The sequence below is a fragment of the Castor canadensis genome, chromosome 3 (assembly GCF_047511655.1).
Source record: "Castor canadensis chromosome 3, mCasCan1.hap1v2, whole genome shotgun sequence".
NCBI lineage: Eukaryota > Metazoa > Chordata > Mammalia > Rodentia > Castoridae > Castor > Castor canadensis.
Window position 1 is genome coordinate 31,580,998 of NC_133388.1, and position 27,002 is coordinate 31,607,999.

The window sequence follows — 27,002 nt, forward strand, 5'->3', positions numbered from 1 at the left end:
AAGTGAGTGCCTGTTCTGTTTTGAGTCAGGCTTTCCTCACTCTGTTACAATCCAACCAGCTCTGAGATAGTCTGAGGTCAAAATGGCCCAAGGTTACTGTCCTTTCTGGACTGTTAAATACAGGAGCTGGGTACATCTGAAAGCCATGGGGAAGTGCTAGAATTGATGCTTGAGTTTATTCACTGCCTGTGCCTCTTGGCCTGGAGTTCACACTCTCCCTAGAGGAGGGAAGATCCTTTAGGAGTTCAAGCTTGGCCCTGAATCCTCATGAGTCAAATTTGCTAGGTCAGAATCGGGCAGGAAGAAGGAGTCAGAAATAGTGACAGAAGCTCTGGATTTGGACTCTGACCAACTATGATCTGAATTTTGGCCCTGCCACTTAGTATTGTCTCTGACCTCGTGCAATCCGCTGGAGCTCTGTGACCCTTGCTATCTTCATCTGTAAATGGAAAATGATAAAATCTGCCCTACCAACCTCTCAGGACTGTGGCAAGGAACTAATGCCAACATAGATTACTGTGTCCCTAACACAGAGTAAAGCATGCTATGGAGATGGCTGTGACTTATGATGTTTCTAGCCTTGTTAAGTTGGCAGTTTTCAGTGAGTAACCTAATTCTCACCTGGGCATTTTGGCATTTTGGCTTTGGGCTAGGGGTGTAACTCAAGTGGTAGAGCAAGTACACAAGGTCCTGAGTTCAAATCCTACACCTGCTAAATCCCTTAGCTGAAATGTTTACATAGTTTCTGGTGATATTCTTTCATTAATTTATGTCTCTAAAAGTGTCATGGATGTGACACCTCATAAAAGAGAGCTTTGAACTATAGATAAATTGTAAAGAAAATTGCACTTTACATAATTAAAATATTTGTGCTCAATTGCTTAAAAAAGTACAATAAAAGGGTCTTGCCTTATTCCCAGTATGGCTCAAAACCAAAGGCTTGCCTTTCTTAGTCTTATAATTGACATAAAGCATTTTGTTATCCACTAATTGAATTTCTGCCTTAAGACAATTTAGGGCTGGTGGCATGGCTCAAGTGATAAGAGTGCCGTGGCAAATTGATCAAAACAAAATTCATTCTGTCCTGGAATTTTAATTTTAGTTGAGGAGGCCAGCAGCAAACAAAGAGGATGGTAGTATACAAAATACTGAAGGTGACAAGTACTATGAATAAAAACAAAGCAAGGCAGGGAGTTACGGAATGCCAGGGGCGGGTGGTGCTGTTTCTAGAAGCCTTGGTGAATGGGTTTCAGAGGCCTGAAGGAGGGAGGTGGTGAATGGTGAGGGTGTCTAAGGGAGGAACATTCCAGGCAAGGACATCAATAAGGATGTAAGTTGAATGTATATGTGTACCTCTAAGGAACAGCCAGGAAGCCAGTGTTGCTGGGTCAGAGAGGCAGTGAGAGTGATAGGATAGGGTCAGCCATGTAAGGGGTGACCAAGGTCATAGAGGGTCTTTGAGGCCACTAAAAAGATTTTAGCTTTTATGCTAAAAAAGATGAGAAACCAATGAAGGATCCACTATCCCATCTTCATTCTTATTCTCAGCTATTATGCGTTTTCTTTGTAGAACTGATCACAATTTGTAATTACTTTACTAGTGACTTTTTCTCTGAATTAGATGTGTTATCTGTTAGCTTCTGCTGCCTAACAAACCAAGAAAAATCCTGATGACTTAAAACATACAGGTTTTAGATCCTGAGTCTATAGGTCATGCAGAAGTTTCTGGAAGGTTGGGCAGGCAGACCTCAGCTGGATTCCTCAGATAGCTGCTATGCTGGCTGATGACTGCCTGGTCTAAAGGGCTTTTCCTGGGATGAGTTCCCTCCAGTAGTCTGTTATCCCCCTCAGTCTTGCCTGGGTTTGTTTACATGACAAGTGCAGGGTTCTAGGACTAAGAGCAGAATGAAGCCTCCTGAGGCCCAAGCTCAGAAGTGGCACTACGTTCTATCTGCATTGTTCTCTTGGTCAAAGAGAAGGCCAACTTGGACTCAGTGGGTTGAGAAGGAGACGCTACCTCTTGTTGGGAGAAACTGAAAGAATGGTGGCCATGTCTGCCGCCCCCCACAGGTGGGCAACATTGGCATTTTGGAGCACAGGGGTGCCTTGTTATCTACCTCAGATTTTCATGGATCTCTCTGTTACTGTGGGAAGAAAAGTGGAAGTGGGAGATCAGTTAGGACCCAATATGGGATTACTGTGATAACTAAGCAAAAAATGCTGGCAGAATCCACAGAAATGGAGATTAAAGTGGTGAGAAGCGACTATGTACACACCAAAGGTTGGGTCTCTCTTGCTGTCAGTCATATGGTCAGTGCCTAGCTGGTGCCCAGTAAAGAAAGAGCTGCCAAGGGAATGTGTGTCTGAATGAATTCCCACCCACTGTGCTCATGATTTATGGCACTCAGGATATGTGGAGGTTCTTTTCAAGTCTTCTCTCAACCTAAGTATATTGAGAGCTCTTTATGAACACTAAGGATCATAATTGTATTTTATTCACTTTTAATTTATATATCTTTATCATCTACTATGTAGCAGAAACCATACATGTGACTAAGACAGAGACCCTGCCTTCCTCAAAAGAAAGGAAAATAGTCAAATAACCAAACAGGTTACTCTTCAGAGTCACAATGGCAGATGAGCTTCTGAGCTCTGGCCACGCCATCATTCGAAGTTAATCTTGTTGAATGAATGGTTGCTTGATCCTGTGGTGCTCAATCAAGATGCTGGCTAAATACTCAACAAAGACTAAAAAGGAGGAAAGGCAAAAACGATTCCTTACACAGAAAGGTGGGTCTCAGTCAGGAGTACTAGTGACAAATTATTTCTAAATATTTAAGATTAGAAAGTAATAAGTACTGTATTTCCACCATTAAGCTTAAGAAATAAATTATGGTCCTATTCCGTCCCTTCCCCAAGTAACTCATTATCCAGAATGTGGTCTTTATCTTTCTTATGCATTTTTCCACATTTGAACCCCATATGCATAGAACCCCAAGAATAACAATAGGGCCTCTTGTTAATGTCAGAGCCTGTCTGGACTGAGATCCCATAGTTGGGATGACAGGAATGTGTGACAATGCCCAGCTTTTTATTGGTTGAGATGGGATCGTGCTAAATTTTTTGCCTATGCTGGCCTCTAACCATGATCCTCCTGATCTCCACCTCCAGAGTAGCTAGGATTATAGACATGAGTCACTGCATCTGGCTCACGATTTTATTTGGTTTCCAACACACTGTCTGAATAGTACTAGCAAAGGTGGATACAGGCATCCCATGGAGATTATGGTGGCGATGTCCAGGCAAGTGCCAGTGTCAGCCCAGCGAACAGCAGCCTGGAGCCTGAGGATAATGCTAAGGTCCACTGCTGGCAGCACGAGGCTCTTATGCAGTCCTGGTGCAAATTAGAAAACAGTGCCAATCTAGGTGGGCAATTTTCTGCCAGTGTGCCAGCATGGTAAACCCCCACTCGACTGTCAGGTGGGAACCCTCGAACAGTGAACAACTGCACAACTATACCAGCATCCCTGCTATGTATTACATACCAGGAATAGAAGGGGAATTGACTCATTGCAGAAGTTGCAGAAGGTAAGTACTATTTTACAGATGTGCAATACCGAGGCACAAGGCGCTTAAGTAACTTTCTCAAGGTCCATTCTGCTACAGAGTGGTTGGAGCTAGGACACAAACCCAGGTAACTTAGCTCCAGAGTCTATGTTCCTAAGTATTGTGCTCTACTACCTTTTGTTTTGATCTTCCCAGGAAATCTACAGAATAGGTACTATAATTAGATTCTCCAATTGGTAGAAGAGACAAGTGAGGCACAGAGAGTGTGATAATTTGTCCAAGATCACACAGCTGTTTGTGGCAGAGCCGGGACTTGTACTGTAACAGTCTGACATACTCGAGGAGTGCTCAACAGCCGAGATGGAACCATGCTCTGTGTTATTAGAACACACCCAAACCCGCTGCATCTCCAGATCTCCTGCCATTAGATTGTTTTATTAGACCGGGAGCTCTTGTAACTGCAGTGATGTAATAAGTTGTGTGGAGTTTTGGTATAGTTAAGCTTGATTCAAGCTTTATGAAGGTAAAAAAAGTTTAAAAGACCTCTCCAATTTGAACCAGTGAAGGGCAGGGGAGTGGCATATGGATTTAAATGCCTGAGTTGTCCCAAGTTTTTAAAAGAAGTAAAGTTGGTTAGTTTGAGAGAAAAGATCTCCTCACAGTTATAGCACTTCCAGAATGTGTCAGAGCCTCTGCATTTGTCATCCATTACACCAGGACAAATGACCCTACAACTCCGTACCTTTAAATCCAAACTCCTGTCATCTCACACAGAAATCTAGAATAACTTGGCTGGGTGGCTCTGACTCAGAGTTGGTCATGAGGGTGTAGTGAAGCTGCTGGCTGAGCTGTCATCATCCCAAGACTCCACTGGACTGGAAGATCCACTTCCAAGATGGCGCACAAGCATGCTGCTAGAAAGAGGCTTCAGTCCCTGGGCTGCCTGAATGTCCCCATGACATGGCAGCTGGCTTCCCCCAGTGTGAAGAGTATTGTGGTGGGGGTGGGGGAGAGGAGAGAGAGGAAAAGACAGAGAGTGAGAGAGAGAAAGAGAGAGATCACTTTGTATGTCCCTGTCCCCCATCCTTTCCTCTTGTTCTGTTTATTATAGGCCAGGCACCAGGTCCAGCCCACACTTGAGGAGAGGCCAAGGAGGTGCCACTTCTTGAAGGGTGGAATATTAACCATCTCTGAAAACCACTTCCAAGGGGACATTTAGCTGAGGTAAACAGTCTGATATGAGATCAAGAGGGAGTCAGGAGGTGGCACTCTGGTCCTAGCTTTGCCCCCAGCCTACTTTATGGCCTCTGTTTCTTCAGGTGTAAATTTGGTGAGAGGTAATGGTGGCATTTCCTATGGTGGAGAGCAACAGTCTCTGTAGTCAGTGAGTCTAGAGGCTCAGATCTCTACTTCCTACAGGACAAGTTATTTAACCTCTGTGTGCCTCAGTTTCCACAAAACTGAAGACTATACTGCCAACCTCAGAAGACTTATAAGAGTGAAATGAGCTAACATTTGTAAAGTTGTCTAGAACAGTGTCTGGTCCATGGAAAAAACAATATCAGCCATAAACTATGGCTGAATTAAACAAGAAATACCATGACAAGCAGAGAGCCCCGGCCAGGGCAGCTGCTCTCAAGAAAGTGTGAAATCATTTACCGTTCCTGGCCCTGGATTTCTTAAGGTAATCAGAAATAAAATTGAAGAGTGACAAATCTCCTAAATTCATATAATTCAGCTCTCCTCTCTTTTGCTGCTTCCTGTGTCAGGACAAATTAGACTTCAGTCCAGGGAATCAGTGCATTTCTAGGACTTGAGATCTAACTGGTTGATGTCTTACAAGAATAGGAATGCTTGGCCAAATCATTACGGAAACAAGTTGAGAACAGAGGAACCGAGCAGAGAAGAAACCACCGAGAGTCTGTGGTGTGCCCCGGGCAGGCTGACTGCAGAAAGGTATTTCTACTTCTTGAGAATCATTTCAGCTGTCCTGCTTCCACCCCTGCAAGATGATGAAAAATCTCTCCCAAGGTCAGAAAGACGGAAGGAACTACTGGTTTGGGATGGAGTTGGTGGATCCATGGCAGCCCATTTGCCAGGTGAGAGATCCTCCAGAACATTTATCCATCAAGGGGCAGTTTGAGACCTCGGGTGCAAGTTTAGCTTCTCAGTCAGGAGGAACAGATACCACCTGCCTCTCCTTCATCTCTCTTGATTCTGTGTCTTCTTCCTGAGGACCCACATGGTCAGCTCTCTGAGCCTCATTGGCACCCACAGACTTCAACTACCTAAGGTTAAACAGCACCAAATCTGCCCCATCAGCTCATCTACTCTCACCATCTGCTTAGATCTTTTTGAGTTGCTTGCCAAGTTCACTGCAGCAAAACATGTCAATCAGCCGGGCACCAGTGTCTCACGCCTGTAATCCTAGCTACTCAGGAGGCAGAGATGAGGAGGAGTACGGCTCAAAGCCAGCCCAGGCAAATAGTTCATGAGCCTCTATCTCGAAAAAAATCCAACACAAAACAGGGCTGGTGAAGTGGTTCAAGTGTTAGAGTATCTGCCTAGCACGCATGAGGCCCTGAGTTCAAACCCCAGTACTGCCAAAAAAACAAACCCACAAAATATGCCTAGCGAGAGCCCAGGGAGAGGCAGGGACCAAGCTCCAGGAGCCACTGGCTGCCTGTCTTGACCTTGTTGAGGGAGTTTCACTTGCTAGGGGAACTGGCCTCCCATTCCCTAGCAGCCCTTTCTCTAGTTACTAAAGATGAAACCCAGGGAGAAGAAAGAAGGGCTCCCGAGAACGTATGCAAATGTCCCCATGCTCTCAAGGGGCCCCACCCTGGCACTTTTCTTCCCCATCTGCTACCACCCATCCCTGCGCCAGGCTGGAATTACCAGGTTACCCCCTGCCCTGTGAAAGTCACTCACTGATTCCCGACATTCAGCACACATTTTTCTGAGTACCCCCCTTTTGAGGGCTAATTGGGAACTGTGCCACCTTTGAAGTCCTAAAGTTGGCTGTTACTATTTAGTTATTTGAACTGCAATAATAAAAATCCCCTAGCTGCTTTAATTGGGTTTCTCTCTCTCTCTTTTTTTTTTGGTGGAAAGAGCTCATTATGGTATATCTTCACTGCTTAAGATGGCTAGAGGGGATTTTTTGCAAAGTTTCCCAAACAAGGAGAGAAAACATTTACCTGAGGGCAGAGTTCTTCAGTGAAGGGGTCAGAGGGGAGTGGCCAGGTGATGACAAGAAAAGCCCCCTGCAGAGTGGCCTGTAGTCCACCGTCTCTGGTGTTCAGCTGAGACAAGGTCTTAAAGGAAGTTCTGGGGTTGTGACTCCCCCTTCATGAGACCAGCCTCAGAGGCTAAAAACACAGGTTCTTTTGCCGTTTTTTGTTTTTGTTTTTTTTTTTAAATTGTACTGTTGAGCTCAGGACCTTGCACTGGTTAGTCAGGCACTCTACCACTTAACCTACAGCCCCAGCCCAAGAGCAGGGTTTCTTGACGTTTTGGCTGCATAAGTCTTCGTTGTGGAGCTGTCCTGTGCGTAGCAGGGTGTTAGCAGCATCTCTGATCTCTACCTACTTAAGCAAGTAGAACCCCCAAGTGTGAAACTCAAATATGTTTCTGGACATTGCCAAACATCCCATGGGGAGGGGTGAGAAGCACTGGATTCAAAGGCATGCATCTCAAGGAACCTGTTACCTTGGCCAGTCTTGTCCCCCTGGCTTCCTCATGACCACCTCCCATGAAGCTCAGGAAATTTCTGGACAGATATGCTTGCTCTGGGCAATTTCTGCATCCCCACAGTTTAACCCACTTCATTCAACCTATGGGAACGGCCATGCCGATGCAGAGCCCTGGTGTATCCAGAGTGGACATCAGAGTTGCTTCTGGAAGGTTCTCCCTTTTCCTCCCATTCTGTACCTTTCAGACAGGAGGTCAGGATGAGAGACGGGCCACTCCACTTTTTAGTTTCCCACCAAATTAAAAAAATCAAGACATATCAAAGTGAAGCAACTAAAAATGGTATGTTTTAAAAGCTATTTGCTGTGCTAGAAGCAGGTAATGGAGGGATCTCCTGATGGTTTTGTTTTTTGTTTTTTGTTTTTTTTGCAATACTGGGTCTTGAACTCAGGGTCTATATCTTGAGCCACTCCACCAGCCCTTTTTGTGCTAGGTTTTTTTGAGATAGGATCTCATGAACTATTTGCCCAGACTGGTTTCAAACTTTGATCCTCCTGATCTCTGCCTCCTGAGTAGCTAGGATTACAGGCGTGAGCCACTGATGCCCAGCTCTCCCAATTATTAATATTCATGGCTGTCTGTGAATTCCCTCTCTTCTTGGGCCTGGCTGAGTATCTCTGGCTGATCTCCCTGGAGGGAGGAAGGGCTCATTGAGGGTTTGAGTGACTTCTTAACATCCCTCCCTCACCCAACCCTGAGAGAACGTGGAGAAGACTTAGTCCAGGAAGAAAGTGGGAACAGGGAAGCAGCCTCTGAGCTTTGGGTTTGAATATAGAATTTAAAATTCTGGCTCTGTCACTTAGTAACCAAGTGACATTGAGCAGTCACTTAAAACTCTGCCTCAGTTTCCTCATCTGTGTAACAGGAGTGATGGTGCCACACCGTAGAACATTTAAACTGCTGAGCTAATGCCTGGCAGCATGTAGTGCCAATAGTCACTACTGCTGTGATATTTCATGCAGCCTAATAAAGCTGGATCTATCCCAATAAAATGTCTTATCTTGTCATGTAGCGACTTTCTAAAAACCATCTTCACACAAGTCCCCCCAAAGTCATCACTCCCCTCGATAGCTACTCTAGCCTCTCTCTCCCCTCCAAGAGCTCTGTGTCCTGCAGCTGGACACCTGCAGCACGGATAGTGTCCCTTACCTCTCCTACTCTGCCTCTGCATCCTCTCCTGGCTCCACAGGGATACATGCCTCCCCCAAGGGCAATTTTTTTTTTTTGGTAGGGCTGGAGTTTGAACTCAGGACTGCCACTTCAGCCATACCTCCAGTACATTTCTCTCTGGTTATTTTGGAGATGAGGTCTTGTGAACTATTTGCCCAGGCTGGCCTAGAACCACGATCCTCCCAGTCTCAGCCTCCCAAGTAGCTAGGATGACAGATGTGAGCCACAGTGTCCTGCCAATTCCTTATCTAGTTACATGTGGTTGGGTTGTCACTTTGTTTCTAGATTTTGACTCTGGTAGTTAAAGCGACTATGAATACTCATGTCAGGCCCTAAGGAGGACATAGGCTTTCATTTCTCTTGGGTGAATACTTAGAAGGGAATACTTGCTGTACTCATTTGTTAGTTCCGGTTGCTTTTGTGTAGATTCTTTCACATGTGAATAAAGGCAGTTCATTTTTCCTTTCCAACCTATTTCTAACCACTATACGATCACGGCGAGCTACCGGGGACCTACCAACCTATTTCTTTAAAAAAAAACCAAAACTGCATTTGCCTGTTTGTATAGTTCCATGTTGAATAAAGGTAGTAAAGATAGATATCTTTGCCTTTCTCCTGCTCCTAAGAGATAAACATACAGCCTTTTATTATGGTGAAATGTAAGCTATAGGGGATTTTTTGAGTTTTTTATTTTTTGTAGATATCCTTTAATCAAATTAAGGAAATTTCCTTTCATTTCTACTTTGTTGAGAGCCCTCATCTGGAATGTGTGTTACAGGACTGAAGGTGTGACTCAAGTGGTAGAGTTCCTGCTTTGCAAGCCTGGAGCCCTGAGTTCAAACCCCAGTCCCACTAAAAGAAAAGAAAAGAAAAAAAAAGAAGTACACAAACTTCATTTCTTGAAATATGTGTTACATTTTCTCACTTGTCGAGATGACAAATGGCTTTTCTGAATTTGTTGATTTAATTTTATGGTTTTTCTCCTTTATTTCATTATCATGATAAATTATAATCACTGATTTTTATATGTTAAGCAAACCTTGTATTCTTGAGATGTGTTTTACTTGCTCATACTTTTTAATGTTTTTAAAATTGAAATATAATTCACAAATTGAATTTTACACTTTTAAAGTTCACAGTTCAGTAGTTATTTTGTATATTTACAAAGCTGCACACCCATCATCACTGTCTAATTTCAGATTTTGTTGCTTTTCTTTTTCTGTGGTGCTGGGAACCTACCTCGGAGCCTCATGCATGCTAGACATGCACCATGGTATTTTATCACCTCTGAAAGAAACTCTGTTCCTGTTAGCAGTCACTTCCCAGTCCCCACCCCCACATCCTCACATTCACTAATACACTTTCTATCTTTATGGGTTTGCTTATTTTGGACATCCATATAAATGAAATTATATAACATATGGCCTTATAAGACTGGTCCCTTTTACCTTATATAATTTTTTTTTTTCAGACAGGCTCTTGCTATTTAGCCCAGGCTGGCTTCAAACTCACAATCTTCCTACCTTCTCCTCCCAATGCAAAGATAACAAATGTGTCCCACCACGCCTGGCTAGCACAACATTTTCAAAGCTCATCCATGTTGCAGTAGATTCCAGTTCTTTCTATGGCCCAATAATACTCATTGAGTAAATATAATACACATTGTCCACTCACCAGTTGATTGACATTTGGTTTGTTCTCACATTTTGTTTCGTATAAATAATGCTGGAACAAACATTTGTGTACAAGTTTTGGTATGAACATGTTTTCAATTCTTTGTGGGTTATACATAGTAATGAGAAGGCTGTGTGCACAAAGTCACTCTATGTTTAACTTTTGAGAAACTGCCTGTTTTCTAGCGCACCTGTCTCATTTTACATTCATGGCAGGAGGGTTCCAGTTTCTCCAAATTCTCACCAATACTTGTTACTTGTCTTTTTTGTTCTAATTGTCTGATAACTGTGAATGGCGTTCTTTGTGGTTTTTACTTGCCCAATGATTTGATGAATGATGTTTAACATCATATTACAAGTCTATTGTCTATTATATATCTTTTTAGAGAAATGTCTACTCGAATCCTTTGTCCAACTAAAAATGAACTTTTAAAATATTGTCAAGTTGTGAGAGTTCTTGCTATACCCTAGATACTAGACCTTCATTAGCTATATGATTTGCAAATATTTTCTGTGGTTTTCTTTCACTTTCTTGATTAGTATAGACATTTTTATTTCAGTGAAATCCAAGTTATCGACTTTTATTCTTTTTTGGTGTAATATCTAAGAAACCATTGTCTTACTCAAGGCCATAAAGTTTAGTATCTATGGTTTTTTCTAACTTTTATAGCTTCAGGTCTTACGGTTAAGTCTTTGATATATTTTGAGTTATTTTTTATATGGTGTGAGGTAGGGTTCAATTTCATTCTTTTGCATGAGGATAACTGGTTGTCCCAGCACCATTTGTTGAAAAGACAATTCTTTTCCCATTAGTGGTCTTCACACACCTTGTAAAAAACCAATTGACCATAACCTGAGAGTTTATTTCTGGACTCTAAAACCTCAACACTGACTTACCAGCTCCACACTGTCATGAAGGAAGTTTTGAAACTAAGAAGTGTGACTGGCTGAAATACTCTGGTTTTATTCATTTTCAGACTGTTCAGGCTACTCTGAACTCTTGCATTACCATATGAATTATAAGATCAGCCTGCAAACCTCTTCAGGAAAAAGGCGGCTGGAAAATACCACAGTCTGTAAATCAACTCAAGAAGCACCATCCTCTTAATAATTTTAGTCTTCCAATCCATGAACATGGGATGTCTTCCTATTTCTTTGGTTCATTTACATTTTCTTTTGATGATTCTTTATAATTGTTGGTGTTTCCAGTTTGCACTTTTTAAAGTTAAAGCTATCCTTAGAATTTTATTGGCTATAAATTCTTTTTTATTGCAAATAGAATTATTTTCTCAATTTCATTACTGGCTTGTTCATTGTCAGAAGTCAGCAATGCAGTGGAATTTCATAGATTGATCTTAAATCCTGTAGCCTCGCTGAACTAGTCTGTTAGCTCTAATAGAAACATTGAACCCAAGAATACATAAAAACCTATTTTTTTGGAGAAGTAAGAGGTTTATTAGGCTGCTGTCGAGTGGAGCAGTAGACAGCTAAGCAGCAAGAAAATGCTGTGGCTGTGCCAATCTGAGTGGGGATAGGTTTTAGAGTTACTTGGGATTGATTCTTTCTCATGGGCTTTGTTGATTTGGTGTTTCTTTCTCAGAACATGGTTTTCATCTGACTAGACATTTCACACATGTAGGAACATTTCCCCTTTTCTTTCCTCATCCCATCATTTCCAGCACTCAGCCTTTGTTTCCTCATCCTGGCAGGGTACTGATATTTTTTCCCACCATGCCTCTGGAAGGGGGCTTTGCTCCACATTTCCCCTTGCCAGAACAGCAAAACCAATCCTGGTCTAAGTAGGGTGGAGTTCTCATCTTCTGTCTGCTATGACCTGGGTAGAGTCATAGAGATGTTCTTTCCTATTTATTATTTATTTATTTGTTGTTCTAACAGATGGGATTGCAGGGCAGCCATGGCAGGCTGAGATGAGTAATGGAATAAAACTGCACAGAAGCCTTGTCCACAGGACTGCAGGGCACCAGACTACTAGATGGTATTTACTGGAACCTGCACTGTAACACCATCTCTCCTGGGGACAAGAAGAAACAAACTTACTGAGAATATTAATGATGCAAGGTCCAGTAAGGAGGAGGAATGATAGGGAAACTAAAGGTCTCAACAAGGCAACTAAAAGATCTAGGAAAGCCAGACCAGGTGTTCTCCCATGAAAGCCATTCTGGAGTGGATCATTCTCTACGTTGAGAGGCCTGGTGGGTTAACTTATGAATGTTAGTTTGAACTTTCCCTGATTTATTAACCCAAAGGTACCAGTTTTTTCCCCAAACACAGCTAGGGTTTCCCCTTGGGTGGCAGTGAATATATCAAAGCCCTACTGTTCTATAGGACCACAGCTGCCCCAGTTAATTTGCCCCTATAAATACATAAGGGCTTGGGCTCCAATGTCTAGACTGTCGGCTACCTGTAGTGACAGGTTTTTACAGATCAGGAAGGAAGAACTAATTCTGCCCACTCCTGTTCCTATGTCTGATGTAATTCTGAGGTCTATTAGCAGAGGGATGAGTTAGCTAGCCCTCTTGTCCTCTTGCTTCTGAGGGTTGTGAATGGCCATACATACGGGAAGGGCATCTGGGTTTTCTTGGAGCTATGGAAATACAGAGAGATAGAAAGTCTAGGGTACAAGCTCCTTTCCAGCTAGAAGGCAGGCAGGCATGGGCTTCAATGCCAGGTAACCATGCTATGAACCATTTCTTCACAGCATCTTGGCTTCAGTTACTTTTGGAAGGTCTTGCTGTAGCGACTCCATTTAGAATCTGATAATTTCCCAGATCTCTGAGCAGTTTTTTCAAGCTGTTTGTCTCTAAACAGTCCCCTCCCCAACACTGGAAAAATCTTCTGACTAACTCCCCTGGGGTTTTTCATGGTCCCTCACTGCTGGGATGAACTTTGTCCTGGTAGGTCTTCCCTCATTGCCAGAATGAGATGTCTCAGTTGGTGTGATCTGATTCCACATTGGAGGGGAAGTGACAGGTGAGATCCTTTCTGGTGAAATTTAAACAACAAAGAAGTTTAGAAGAAGTGACTCTGAGACTGGGCTGACCTGGAGACCATTAAGTTTAATTCTGTCTGTTTTATTGGTGAGGTCCCAGTATCTCCTAAGTGTTCAAGTTGCCATTGTAGGATGTCAACAGAAAACAGTCACATAAAAATTTATCTATCTATTTATTTAGAAGCAGGTGTGTGGCTTCCTTGGTGTGGTCTATGTAATGCATGTGGTTTTCACTATTGTGAAATGCCTTTCTTTGCCATAATAGCAATATTTGCCTATTTTGTTTGATATTAGTATACTACTCTTGCTTTCTTTAGGCTACCATTTGCATCATAAACTGCCTTTCCATTCAACCTACTTTTTATGCCTTTGAATCTAAAGTGCACTTCTTATAGATGGTGTGTGCTTGAGTCATTTTTAAAAATCCATTCTTCCAATCTCTGCTTTTTGTTATTTATTTATTTATATTTTGAGACAGGCTCTCACTATGTAGCCCAGGTTGGTCTAGAACTCTCTGTGTAGCCCAAGCTGGCCTCAAACTTGAGATCCTCCTGCTTCCCCCTCTGGAGTGTTGGGATTACAGGCATGTACCACCATATCTGACCAATCTCTGCTTTTTTGATTGAACTGTTTATTCAGTTTGATTTCATGTAACTAAGGTAATATGGTAAGATTTATAGTTGCTATTTTGCTACTTGTTTTCTATGTGTCTTATGTCTTTTTTGTGCTATTCCTCCATTACTACATGCTTTTCTGTTAAATAGGTATTTAACATTGTATTGAGGTACTATCAATTCTTTTACCATGTTTTGTGTTTTGTTTAGGTTTTTTGTTTGTTTGTTTTGTTGGTTGGTGTTTTGAGATAGGGTCTCACTATGTAGCCCAGGCTTGCCTCAAACTTGTGATCCTTCTTCCTCAGCCTTGAATGCTGGAATTACAGGTGTGTGCCACCATGCCCTATTTGTTTTGCCATATTTTTTGCACCATTTTCTTACTGGTTGACCTGAGGATTATAATTAGCATATTAACAACCTAGTTCAAATTAATATGAACTTTCTGAAGCTTGCCTTAGTTTTAATAATATATAAAACATTGCTCCTAAATAACCATTTCCTTCCCATATTTTGTGCTAAATATTGTCTTTAAATTACTACTTTATACATTATATGCCCACTAACATAGGCTTATAGTTATTCTTTATGTAGTTATCTTTTAAACCAGATAGGAGAGAAAAATGTTATAAACATTTATATGTAATATATAATTTGTACTTATCTACGAGTATATATAAGCTTACACTTATATATATAAACATATACAAAAACTGAAATTTATGCTGTCTTTTATATTTATTCATGTAGTTACTGGTGCTTCTTATTTCTTCTTATAGATTCAAGTTACTGTCTACCTCCCAAGTAGCTGTGATTACAAGTGTACACCACCACACCTGGCTCTCCTTTATTTTTTAATAGTTTTATTGAGCTATAATCCACATACCATATAATTCACCATTTAAACAATGCAATACATTGCATTGAGTATATTCACAGAGTTGTGCATCCATCACCACAATCAATTCATTTTAGAACGTTTTTATTACACCAACAAGAAGCCCTCCACCCCTTAGCCAGCACCCTCCCCCAGATTTCCCATTTACGGAGCTGCTCACCCCCTAGGCAACCACTACTCTACTTTCTGCCTGTGAAGATCCATCTGTTTATTGATTTGATTGATTTTTTTAATGAACCAACTTTTGATTTCATTGATTTTCTCTGCTCTGTGGGTTCTCTCTGTCTTTGTCTGTTCTGTGCAGTTGTCCTTTATTCCTTCTGGGGAAGGTTGATATTTCAGTAACTGAATATATCATATTTCTTTTTGTTGTTGTTGCCATACTGGGGCTTGAACTCAAGGCTTACACCTTGAGCCACTCCACCAGCCCTTTTTTATGATGGGTATTTTCAAGACAGGGTCTCTTGAAATATTTGCCTGGGCTGGCTTCAAACCATGATCCTCCTGATCTCTGCCTCCTGAGTAGCTAGGATTATAGGTGTGAGCCACTGGCATTGGCTCCATATTTCTTGTTGTTGTTGTTTATTTGTGCTGTTTTTGAGGGACAAGCCTTTTTTTTTTTTTTGGTGGTGCTAGGATTTGAACTCGGCCTTATGCTTGCTAGCCAGGCAAGCAGGCACTCTACCACTTGAGCTATGCCCCCAGCCTCCATATTTCTTTATGCATTAAATTGTTGGTGGGATTCTGGAGTGTCAGACACATCTTCAATGATATGTGCCTTGCCTTTTAATACTACCTTTACTTATCTTCACACTTGGAAAACTATATTACACCCAGTGACTACAGACTTTTTGCTTTCAGCATACTCAGCAGCTTCATTTTTTTTGTCTTAGTCCCTTTAAGATGAATATATGTATTTCTTATAATTAATGTTAGCACTTTCACTTTTCTACTTTTTATTTTTTAAAGGGAAAAGGCCACATGCAACAAAATATTAAATAATTGCACAAAAAGGCTGCCATCCAAAGAGGCAAGCCTGTTGAAACTGAGCTTTTGGCTGGCTGAGAAACCCAGCAAATATCCCACACCTCTCCAATCCCCGCTGAAAGTACGGCAAAGAAATGCGGTAAGGAACTGACTCAGAGCAAACCCGATAATGCAAGGAAGGGATGTCAGCACACTAGAGAGCTGATGTATTTCTAGAAAACTGAAAAAATGTGTCTTAGCTGCTGAGCAAAAATTCAATTTAACACATCAAAGGAGATTGACTACTGAGAGAGCGAGGCAGTAGCACGATGGAGGACTACACAGTCATTAAAAATGACGTAGCAAAGCAATGATTAAAAATGTAATGATGCGCCATGATGCTCACACATTAAATTAATATCGCAAACTAATTAGATAATATGTTAATATTATACACTAAAATATTATAGAATATGTAAATGTGCTAAATTAAAAAGCAGATTAAAAAACAACATATTCCTCATACTCATATTTTCCTTAAGGAAATACATTTGGTATTTGACTGAGAGACTATACACCAAGATGGTAACAATGACACAAGCAGTATACAAGTTTTTTCTACTCACTGGGCTTTAAATGTGTTCCCCAGAATTCACATGGGAAACTTAGTTTCTAGTGTGACAGTGTTGGGAGTTGGCACCTCATGGGAGGTGTGTAGCCCTGTCCTCATGACTAGGGCAGTGCCGTTATTAAAAGGGCTCATGGAAGTAAGTTTGCTCTCTTGCCCTCTTGCCTTTGTCCTCCCCCAGGTGAGGACACAGCAGGAAGGTCCCTGCCAGATGCTGGTGACTTGATCTGGGATTTCTTAGCCTCCAGAACTGTCAGAAATAAATTTCTAACCGTTTTTAAGTGACCAAGTTTCAAGTGTTCTATAAACAGTAGCATAAAATGGACTGAAACCCGTATGAACAATAATGATGATAACAGCAAAGACTTTAAATTATTACATACTCACAAAAGACTAGAATGTTCGAGCATCTCCATGCATGTCTAAGACTGTGGCTTTTGGGCTCACGGCAGTAGTATGGATGGATTGATGGTCTACAGAGCTCATTGAAACTACGAGATTAGCCACTCTTCACGCTCAGACTCACACAACCTCTGTTAAGCTTCCCAATTCATGTCACAAGAAAGGCTGTCATCAACCTAGATCCTTGGCAAGTAGAATGTGATTAGCCTCACTGAGGGCCACTTGGGAATGGAGGGATTATTTTTCCCTGTAAGCCATTTTTTTTTTTCTTGGCAGCACTGGGGTTTGAACTAGGACCTCAAGCATGCTAGACAGGCATTCTACCACCTGAGCCACTCCTCCAGCTCTGATTTTGCACTGGGTCTTTTGAGATAGGGTCTTGTGAACTATTTGCCTGGCTGGCTTCAAACCATGATCTTCCTGATCTCTGCCTCCTGAGAAGCTAGGATTACAGGTGTGAGCCACTGGCACCCAGCTAGAATGCACAAAGTTCTTTGAGCTGAACATTTTTTTAAAATATAGAAGAATGTACATAAATAAAAAGTCTCTCGTGAGTACATTTGTAAACAGAATTTGATGGCATTGATCTTGCTGTGTAACTTATTTGAGGACACTTTGTTTGTATTACTACCCTGGAAGTAGACAGGATAGAGTATATAACAGCCCGTCTGTGCTCTGTCTTCTGCAAGATAAATCTGAGAAGACAGAGTATTACTTCTCTCTTGTTCTACCAGCTGATGCAGCTTCCTTAAGTTAATGTAGACACATGGCAGGACTAGAGGGTTAGGGCTGAGAAAACAGATGCAGCAGTGAGCGTTCCAATTCTGTTATCATGTAAAATTATACCTAGAGTCATCTGTCATCTCTCATCCAACATGGGCCAAGCTATGTGCTTGACATGGAAATCCCATTCAAATGGTATGGAGGAGCAAAGCCACATCACTGCTTAGTAATGAGAGGCAGGATCTGAGCAGGCCAAGAGGCAGTCAGAAGTTTCTGGATAACAGAGAATGGGGAAAGGGAAACCATGGTAGAAAGAGCCTAGCTAGAAGTAAGCATGTTCAGTGTCCAGAGTCAGAGTAGGAAATGGGGCAGAAACAAAAGGATCACCCAACACATAGGCCACAAGACACATGTGGAGGGTAAGCCCTTGGGATCTGGCTAGTCTGAATTACGGTGTGTTATGTATGTAAAATGCAAAATATACATCTGCTTTTGAAGACTTAGTAATAAAAACTATAAAATATCACATAATAATTTTGTTGAAGGGAAAATATTTTGTGTATATTAAATATTAAAATTAACTTCATCTTTTTTTGCTTTTTAAATGAGCCTAGTAGAAAATTTCAGATTTTATATATATGGTTTACATTGTATTTCTATTAGATGATGCTGGTCTATAGGAGCGAGCTCCCCCACCATCCACCTCCAGCACAGCACTGGGGTTTACCCTTTCCACAAAACTAGAAAATTCAGGTTGAAAACATTTGACCATTTTTCTGGGAATGACTACAGTTCCTATTATGCATGTTAGGGTGTGTGCGTGTGTGTGTGTGTGTGTGTGTGTGTGTGTGTGTGTGTGTGTGAGACCTTGCTTGTACTCTACCCCTGTACTGAAAAGTGAAGCCTGACATATGTACAGAACTTACATCTTAAGGCCAGTCACCGGCGACTCAAGCCTATAATCCCAGCTATTCAGGAAGAAGAGATCAGGAGGATGGTAGTTCCAAGCCAGTCCCAGCAAATAGTTCTGGGAGACCCTATCTCAAGAAAACCCTTCACAAAAAAAGGGCTGGTGGAGTGGCTCAAGATGTAGGCCCTGAGTTCAAGCCCCAACACCACAAAAAAAAAAAAAAAAAGAAAGAAATCTCTTAAGAAAACATCTATACCTTCAAAACCCGTGACAACTCTCTGTATTCATCAACTTAATCCTTTTTTCCTAAACATGATTGGACAACCAAAGGTCATCAGAGGGCTATGGAGTGGTTCAGCAGTAGAGCACCTGCTTAGCAAGCTTGAGGTCCTAAGTTCAAACCCCATTGCTGCCAAAAGAAAAAAAAAAAAAAGGTTATCAGCTATATGATCTGACTGCACAAAAGAAAGGAGAAGTACAAACATATAGACCACTGACTCCAAAAGAAATAGAGCTGACTGATTTTTCAGTTACTCTTCTGGAAATATTTGAGATGATAGAGCATCCTTAAAATAAAAACAGACTAAAATTAGAGAAGAGTTCCTGGAAATTAAGATATTTCTGTTGAAATAAAAAATAATTTGGAAGAGTTGGAAGAAAATGTGAAAGGGTTCACCTGGAAGGTCAAACATTTGATAAATAAGCATTCCAGAAAGAAAAACAAAAGTCAAACAAAAAAATAGTAAGGAGTATATGATAAAATAGCCAAAAAAGAAGTTCCCCCAAATTGAAAAAAGACATACTTTAATATTGAAAGTGCAAAGGGCACTGTACCTAGAGGCATCTTTGTGAAATTTTGGAAGACCAAGGATAAGGGAACCTATTGTTCAGAGAGAAACAATAGGTAGCTCCATGTTGGCACACTTTTCATTATCAACGTTGGATGGCAGAATACAATGCAATAAGGCCTCCAAAATTCTGAGAAAGCATGATTTTGAAGATAGAATTCTATATAGCCAAAACATCAGAAGTGTGAGAGTAAAATGAAGACATTTTTAAGTTGTACAAGTGTTCAGAAAATCAGCATGTGACATTCCCTTTTTCACAAAGTTACTATAGAATATATACACACTGGCAAAATGAAAATAAAACCCAAGAGTGGCATGGGATCCAAGAAAGACTGAATCTAACCAAAAATACAAAGAGAAGCAGCCTCAAGACTACTGTTGGGCAATTTGAGTGAGAGAGAGACAGAGAGACAGAGAGACAAAGAGACAGAGAAAGAGAGAGACAGAGAGACAGAGAGAGAAAGAGAGAGATGTTCTTTGCAATATGTAAGACATTAAACCCAAAGCAATTGGCAAACTTTGATTTTGGATTGCAGAAGGTTATAAAGTGCGTGTTGTGGATAATTAAAGATATTTGGTACATGGATAGTATATTATATAATATTGCTAATTTATGGATAAACTTATGGTAATGGCATTGTGTTTATGTCCTTGTATTTTGTTTGTTTGTTTTCTCCAAGGGCTGGGATTACAGGTGTTCTCAGTTTTTAAAAACAGTGTTGGACTAAATCATGGAAGACTAAATTAAGTACTAAGAGGGAATGTCACAATTATAACCCCATCAATAAGAAAGTAATGGTAGAATCAAATGTGGGTGGGCTGGGAGTGTGGCTCAGGTGGTAGAGCACCTGTCTCGAATCAAGTATGGCATACTGGCACTTACGGTGGTGTCACCTCAGTTACTAATTTTCTTATTCTCTTTTCTTGTCTTTATGTTTGAATTATTTCCATAGTAAAAAATAAATAAATAATTCGTTGAACTGACCATATCCAGAAGTAGAAATAACAGATATGGGGAAATTGTATATCCCAAGCTCCCCAGAAAACAGACACTATGAGTTTATTAATGTCTTAGAATCACCACCTGTGAGGACTGAAGGAGGCAGGACCAGACCTTGCACGAGCGAGTGGCCATGCTGAGCACTGTAACCTACAATCCATGTTGACCAGTCACAGTGTGGACCACAGTCTGGCAAGTGTGTGCTCTTGGGCCAAGTAGCTCCTCTGTTCAGCCAAGAGCAATTCCTAGAGAGGAACTCAGCTGAGGCCGGCCAGCTGCTGCACTCCCACAAGTGGGGAGGGAGGGTCTTGGGTCCGAAGGGGATATGGACAGCCATCAAGATCCACAACAATGCAGAAGGATGTTTAACTGTGTGTTTTCCTCAACTTACATTGTGTGAGCAAGACATCTACAAAAGGTTACAGACCATGAAATGGAGATTTAAGTATATCATTTAAAGTTACAAACATTCTAATAGACTAAAAATATAAATAAAAATTGGGAAGGGGAAAATGATGTAACATATAATTGAGTTAAATTCCTCAATATCCAAAGTAGGGCAGTCTTTTTAAAAATGTTTCAAGTAGATAAATTGAGAAAGAGAAGTATAAATATATTTTAGAATTCTTGATATAGCCATGAGGAAAAAAACCCCAAATATTATGAAAAACACTTATCTCTAGTAAGTGGGTCTAGGGACAAACCTGGAAATGGGGAAAACTATTACTTTCTCTTTCTTTTTTTTTTTTTAATTTTTTTTTTACCTTGGATTACTGTATGAACCTTTGTTTTTGGTGGGACTAGAATTTAAACTCAGGGTTTTGGATTGAGCCACTTCTCCAATCCATTTTGCTCTGGTTATTTTGGAGATAGGGTTAGGGTTTCATGAACAGTTTGCCAGGGCTGACCTCAAAACACAATCCTCCGGGTTTCAGCCTCCCAAGTAGCTAGGATTACAGACATAAGTCACCAGCGCTCGGCAGGTATGAACCATTTTTGTAGTAGTTAAGAATGATAGCAACAACTTAGGAACCATAGGTAAAAAGTTTCCCCTTTATCCCCTTCTTATTAATCATTTTATTTATTTATTTATTTACCCTACAGTTTTGAGTGAACACCACAGGCTACCCTTTGTGAGCCTTGTTTTGGTTTGGTCCTGGCTTGGTTAGCAGAACCTCAAAGACAGGGAGAGAGGAACTGAGTCTTCCCAGCCTCCAGCAGTGGGAAACTGGGAGTCAGACCTCATGACTGTCTCAGCTCTATGCTGACTGTGGGACTCTGCTGCGAGCCTCTCCAAAGCTCAAAGAATAACAAAGGTAGCACACACGGGCTCAAGGGGAGAGAGAAATGAGATGTTGACATGGCCATAAATGTCAGCTGTGTTGGTGTCCAGTGTTGCTGTTTAGTTCTCACAGCTGGTCCAGGATGCCTCTGACACCACCTTCAGGCCTTATGAGGTATTTCTTCCCTGAGGAGCTCTGCTCCATGTCCAAGATAGGTCTCAGAGCTCTGATGGCCAGAGACAAAGAAAACAGCATCTGGACACTACTCTCTCACTACCTCAATAACACTGAGAGCCAAAGCCCAGCTAGTTCCCCTGCCATGGCCAGAGAGCCCTCAACCCCTGTGGTCAGCATGTTACCTTAGCCATCTGCTGGCCTGGAAGTCCTGGTCCCAGACAAAACCTGACCATTTCCAGTTGTGTTCAGTGTCCAGGAAAGGTGCCCAGACAGAAAGTTTACCCAAAGTGTTGGCAGGAAAACAGCAGCCTAGGTGAGTGTGCACTTTCTTTCTGTTGACAGTCTTCTGTTGACAGACTCTATGGTCCACGTTCCAGTTAACCAAAAAAAAAAAAAAGCACTGTTATGGTGGTACACACATCCAGAAATTCAGACTGGAAGTGACTTGGTACAGAGGCTTCTGGAAGACTAGGCTAAGGTGACACAGCCTGGGCCTGCTACTGAGGTTTCTCAGTCTGAATCACCAAGCTCAGAGGCAGCCAGCGGTGGCTGTGACAAGCCACAGTCACACATCTGGCTGACTCTTAGAAGGGGAATGGCACCCAAACTCTCCAGGGGCTCCTAATCTCATCTGTACAGCAATTCTGTGCAGAGAGGAGAATGTTCTAGAACTTCTATGTATGCTTATTTTTATCCAAAAGCAGATAAGAAGAAAGTTAAGCTATGGTCATATTTAAGATACTAATACAAGAGCAAATGTCTATTTTGTAAATAAGTATATATACTGTTTCGTAAACAATCATACATATACTTTGTAAATATACAAAGATTTTTGCACGCTTCAGAAAATTCCATAATAAAAGAGGAGTGGAGATTACAGCTCCCCAGGACAAAGCTTCTCCCCTGACACGTCGCACATCTCCCTGACGTGGTCATTTTTCTTTCTTAAGAGTTTTCTAACCTGAAGCTGGAGACTTCCTACTTCGGTCACTTGTCTTTGGTAGCCACCATTCTGTTTCTTAACTCTTCTTTTTTTATTTTGACGTTTAAAATTTTTATTTTCATACTCTTGTTGTATTGGAGGCACAATGTGACATTTACAAAAGTGCTTACAATATAGCTTAATTAAATTCATCCCCTTCATCATTCTGCTTTACCTCTCCCCCCTTAGAATAGTTTCAACAGTGATCATTTTTGCATTTTCGTTCTTTTTTTTTTTTTCTTAGTGGTACTGGGGTTTGAACTCAGAGCCTCACACTTGCTAGGCAGGTGCTCTACAACTTGAGCCACTCCACCAGCCCTGTTTTGCATTGGGTATTTTCGAGATAGGGTCTCACAAATTATTTGCCTAGGCTGGCTTTGAACCATAATCCTCCTGATTTCTGCCTCCTGAATAGGTAGGATTATGGGCGTGAGCCACCGGCGCCCATTCACCCTTGACACCTCCACTCAGTTGCCATCTCCACTAGGAAGTATTCTGTGACGCCCCAGACTGGATGTTCTTGGGGGACCGTCTCTGCCCCTGTGTGCCTTCATCATAGTGTTCACATCTCATTCTGTGAAATTCTATCCACACATCACCTTGCTCCTGAACCATGAGCAGTGCTGTCTTTCTCGTCTCTTCTCTGCCTAGCACAATGCTTGTGGCTAAAATGAGCACTGGGGTTTCCTCTGTCTCATCACTGTGCCATGAGACTGATGGCTAAAACTTTTTACAAAAAAGAATTTATAGAGCTGAAGGTGTGACTCAAGCAGTAGAGTGCCTGCTTTGCAAGCACGAAGCCCTGAGTTCAAACCCCAGTCCCACCAAAAAAAAAAAAAAGAATTTTTATCTCCTCCAGAGTCCCATTCCTTCTGACCTGCAGGCCCAGGGTCACCCTTCAAGACAGAGAAGGAAGTTCCTTCCTCTACAGCAAGATGCCCCCTTCCGCACTGTGGTTCCTCCAGCACGAAATATAACCAAGGACTTCCCCTGGTGGCCTCTATCAGAGGCCAGGCTGAGCAAGCTCCTTCTGCAGAAACTCGATAACATCAAAACAGCAAGGGTTCCAGGCAGCAGACCATTCTTCTCGTGTGACTGGAGGGCTGGCGGTCCCCCTTTCTCTACAAGCGTGTCTTCTTCCTATCTGAGAAGATGGACCTGAGCTAATACTATCAGAGATGCTTGAGGAGCACCTCATAGTCAAAATTCCAGCTTGGGAGAGAAATCCAGTGGGTCCAATTTGAGCCAGGGGTTCATCTCTGGACCACTTAGTCACTCAGGGGCTAGTCTTACAAATAGTTGTCACAGCCCATTCCTATGCAGGGTCTGGAGAGCTCTCAGGGACGGAGCGATTGTGCTAAGCACACACTCATAGACATGTCATCTGTAGGAAGTAAAGAAAGAAGAAAAGAAAAAGAAGCCGAGTTGCTATTCAGTGCCACGGGCTTTAACAAGTGCCTTCAAAACAAGAAGTGGCTCCCTGGAGAGGATATGGAGGAGTGGGTCTCACCAGCTCCTGAAGGTCCCTTTGTGCCAACCCCACTCTCAGAACTCTAAAATGGGACAGAACGTGAAAAAGCCACATGTTTACTTTCAAGGAGTTAACAGCTGGGAAAATCATGGAGCATAAACTGGTATTAGAGCACCTGGAGTCTCCTCTGAGTCCACCACTCTCCAAGTATCCCTCAAAGTCTTCTGTCCCACCTAACTTTGGTGTAGAGAGGAATGAAGCACAGTGTGGTAGAGAGAACCAAAATCCGAGAATTGTTGCCAGGGACCTGGTCCTGACCTGCTGCTTGAGGATGAGATCTCAACTATAGGACGAGGATGTTTGGCCAACTCTGGAGAAGCCTTCACAGATCCTTCAAACTTCAAGAGTCTATAGAAAATTTTATCTCCAACTACTTGGGACTTCTTTAGAGTAGAAAGTCCACGCAATGTGATTCATTTTAAGATTGTTTTTATCAAGTATTGGTTCAGGATGAAAAATGCAAAATGGCAGATTGATTAGGAGACTGGGCACTGAGCATATGACTTGTCCATGCTCTACAGTATGTTCTCATTGGTGGGATGATCTAGAATGGATTATCCTGCTGCTTCTGGTGGCATACGGGCTTTACAAAAGCAGAGGACCTTCCACCTACAAGATTTTGCACACCTGGAAGCTCTAGATGGTTCTAGCTACATCTAGTATGATCTTGAACTGGTTTCATGAAACAAAGTTCTACAACTCTGGAAAGTTTAAGCCTGTGGCTTCTGTTACCGGTACCAAGATGATTGCTAAACTTGGAATTATAATATTAACTAAATTTCATCAGTGATAGCTCATGACCTTTCAGGTTGCTGCGGGATCTGGAAATGCATGGATAGAAAGGTGCTGAAGTCCTAAGTATTTTCAAATATCTTTATACTTTATAAAAGATGATGGGCAGGAAGACGAGGTAGAGGAGGTGAAGAAGGGGAAAGGATGAGGAGAAGAGGTATTGAAAAACAATGAAATGGAACTAAAATTGGACACAGAAAATAATAGTAATAAAAATTATTCAACTCCAAGGCCTGGGCAGTGACTAACCCAGTACAGCTCTAACCTTGCGCAGTCAGATCTTTGTACACTGATGATGTCGCTACTTTCTATACCTGTAGATAAAATCTCAAGGTGTCAAATGTCAAATGTCAGCAGTTGGAGGGGACTTGAAACTCTTCAGAGGAACTGTGTGAAAAGAAATCCCTTTGCACCGAGATTTGAACTGTCTCTTACATCCATCTGTACACAGCCCTCATTTGAAATTGTGTTAAATAAAATCAAGAGAGTTTTACAACAACCCCCATCTTAGTTCATTTTCTGTTGCTATAACAGAATACCCAAGACATTTATAGAGGAAAGAAGTTTGTTTAGTTCGTATTCTGGAGGCTAGAAGTCCAAGATCAGCCTGGAGCTGTTTGGAGGATTACATGAGTGTGTGCCTTGGGTACACTTGATGAGTGGCAGCCCTGTCATTACTAATAGGATGGTAGGCAAGTCCTGTGAACCTGTGTGTACCCTAAGGGCAGGACCATGGCATTGGTCATGGCTGGCCTTCACAGCAATGAGTGCACAGTGCTGAGTGCACAGTGCCTCTTCATTGAAGAGGCCTGGACCAAACTGCCCTCTGACAGAGCCTTGACAAGTCTTGGGACAAATGTCCAGTGACCCCACCAATTTCCCCCCACAGCCAAGAATAACTTGACTCCCTAACTGGTCATTTTTGCAGCTTTCATTCACTGACCAGAGAACTGAGGCTCGCCAAAGTCACATCTTGAACCAGAAAATGCTCCTGGCCTCTGTGCTCCAAGCCAGCCACTCAGCTGGGCAGAGATGCACCATTAATAAACTCTCAACACCACAGCGCCATAGGGAGAAGGCCTGGCACTTTCGTTTCCCTGGGCCCAGTCTAAAGGACACTTCTCCCAAAACACACAGTGAGTGGGCAACCGAGCTGAGCTTCCCAGATACCCTCTGGTGGCTGTTCGCACAGCACCACAGGAATGGTGGTAGAATCTCTCCATCTTTGGAAAAAGGTGTCATCAGCGTGACCTGCTACCATCAATTCAGGACAGAAAAGACCTTGGCTGTAATGAGACTGCCACACTCCACCTCCATTCCCCAGAAAAATCCTCTAGGGTAAAAATGAACACGCGAACAGAGACTAGGTCTCGGTTGTGGACGACTGGGACACATATGCCCTTGCTGATCTGAATCTTTAAAGGATGAACATAGAAGCTATTTCACTGTGACCAGACTGCTTTTAGTTCCATTGTTCCTTACCATAGTAGCACATACATATTTATATAGGCAAATATATATTTATTTAAAGAGTTGAAACATTCTAATGGTACAAAATTTGTCACGAAAACCAGAGAGAGGCTTCCGAAAATAATAACGTCAGCTACCACCTATTGAGAACCTACTACATGCAGGACCCAGGCCAAACACTTCACAGTTATAGTCGCTCATGAAGCTCACAGCACCCTGTCGGGTGGGTGTTATGAGGATCTCATTTCACAGATGAAGAAATTAAAACACGCCCAACCTTATACCATGTCAAGAAAGAAAGACAGTGTTAACGCCATGGTTCTAGAACACCATGGTTCAACTCTGAAGACTGGGATGGAGGAACCCAGGGGAAGACGAAAATAGTTGATCTGGTGGAGTGACAAGAGGCCTGGGGAATCTTTCTCCCCTTGGTAAATATTGGTGGTGTCTAAATATTTCCGGGGTGGTGGAGGCACAAAATATTACAGGGCAGAGTTGACTTCCAGCAGGCTTTGCGGCTGGGAGACAAAATGGGAAACTTGAGGCGGTGGGGGGGAGGGGGCCATGGACTTGTCAGCCTGGTGACAAATGTGTACCCTTCCCCCTCC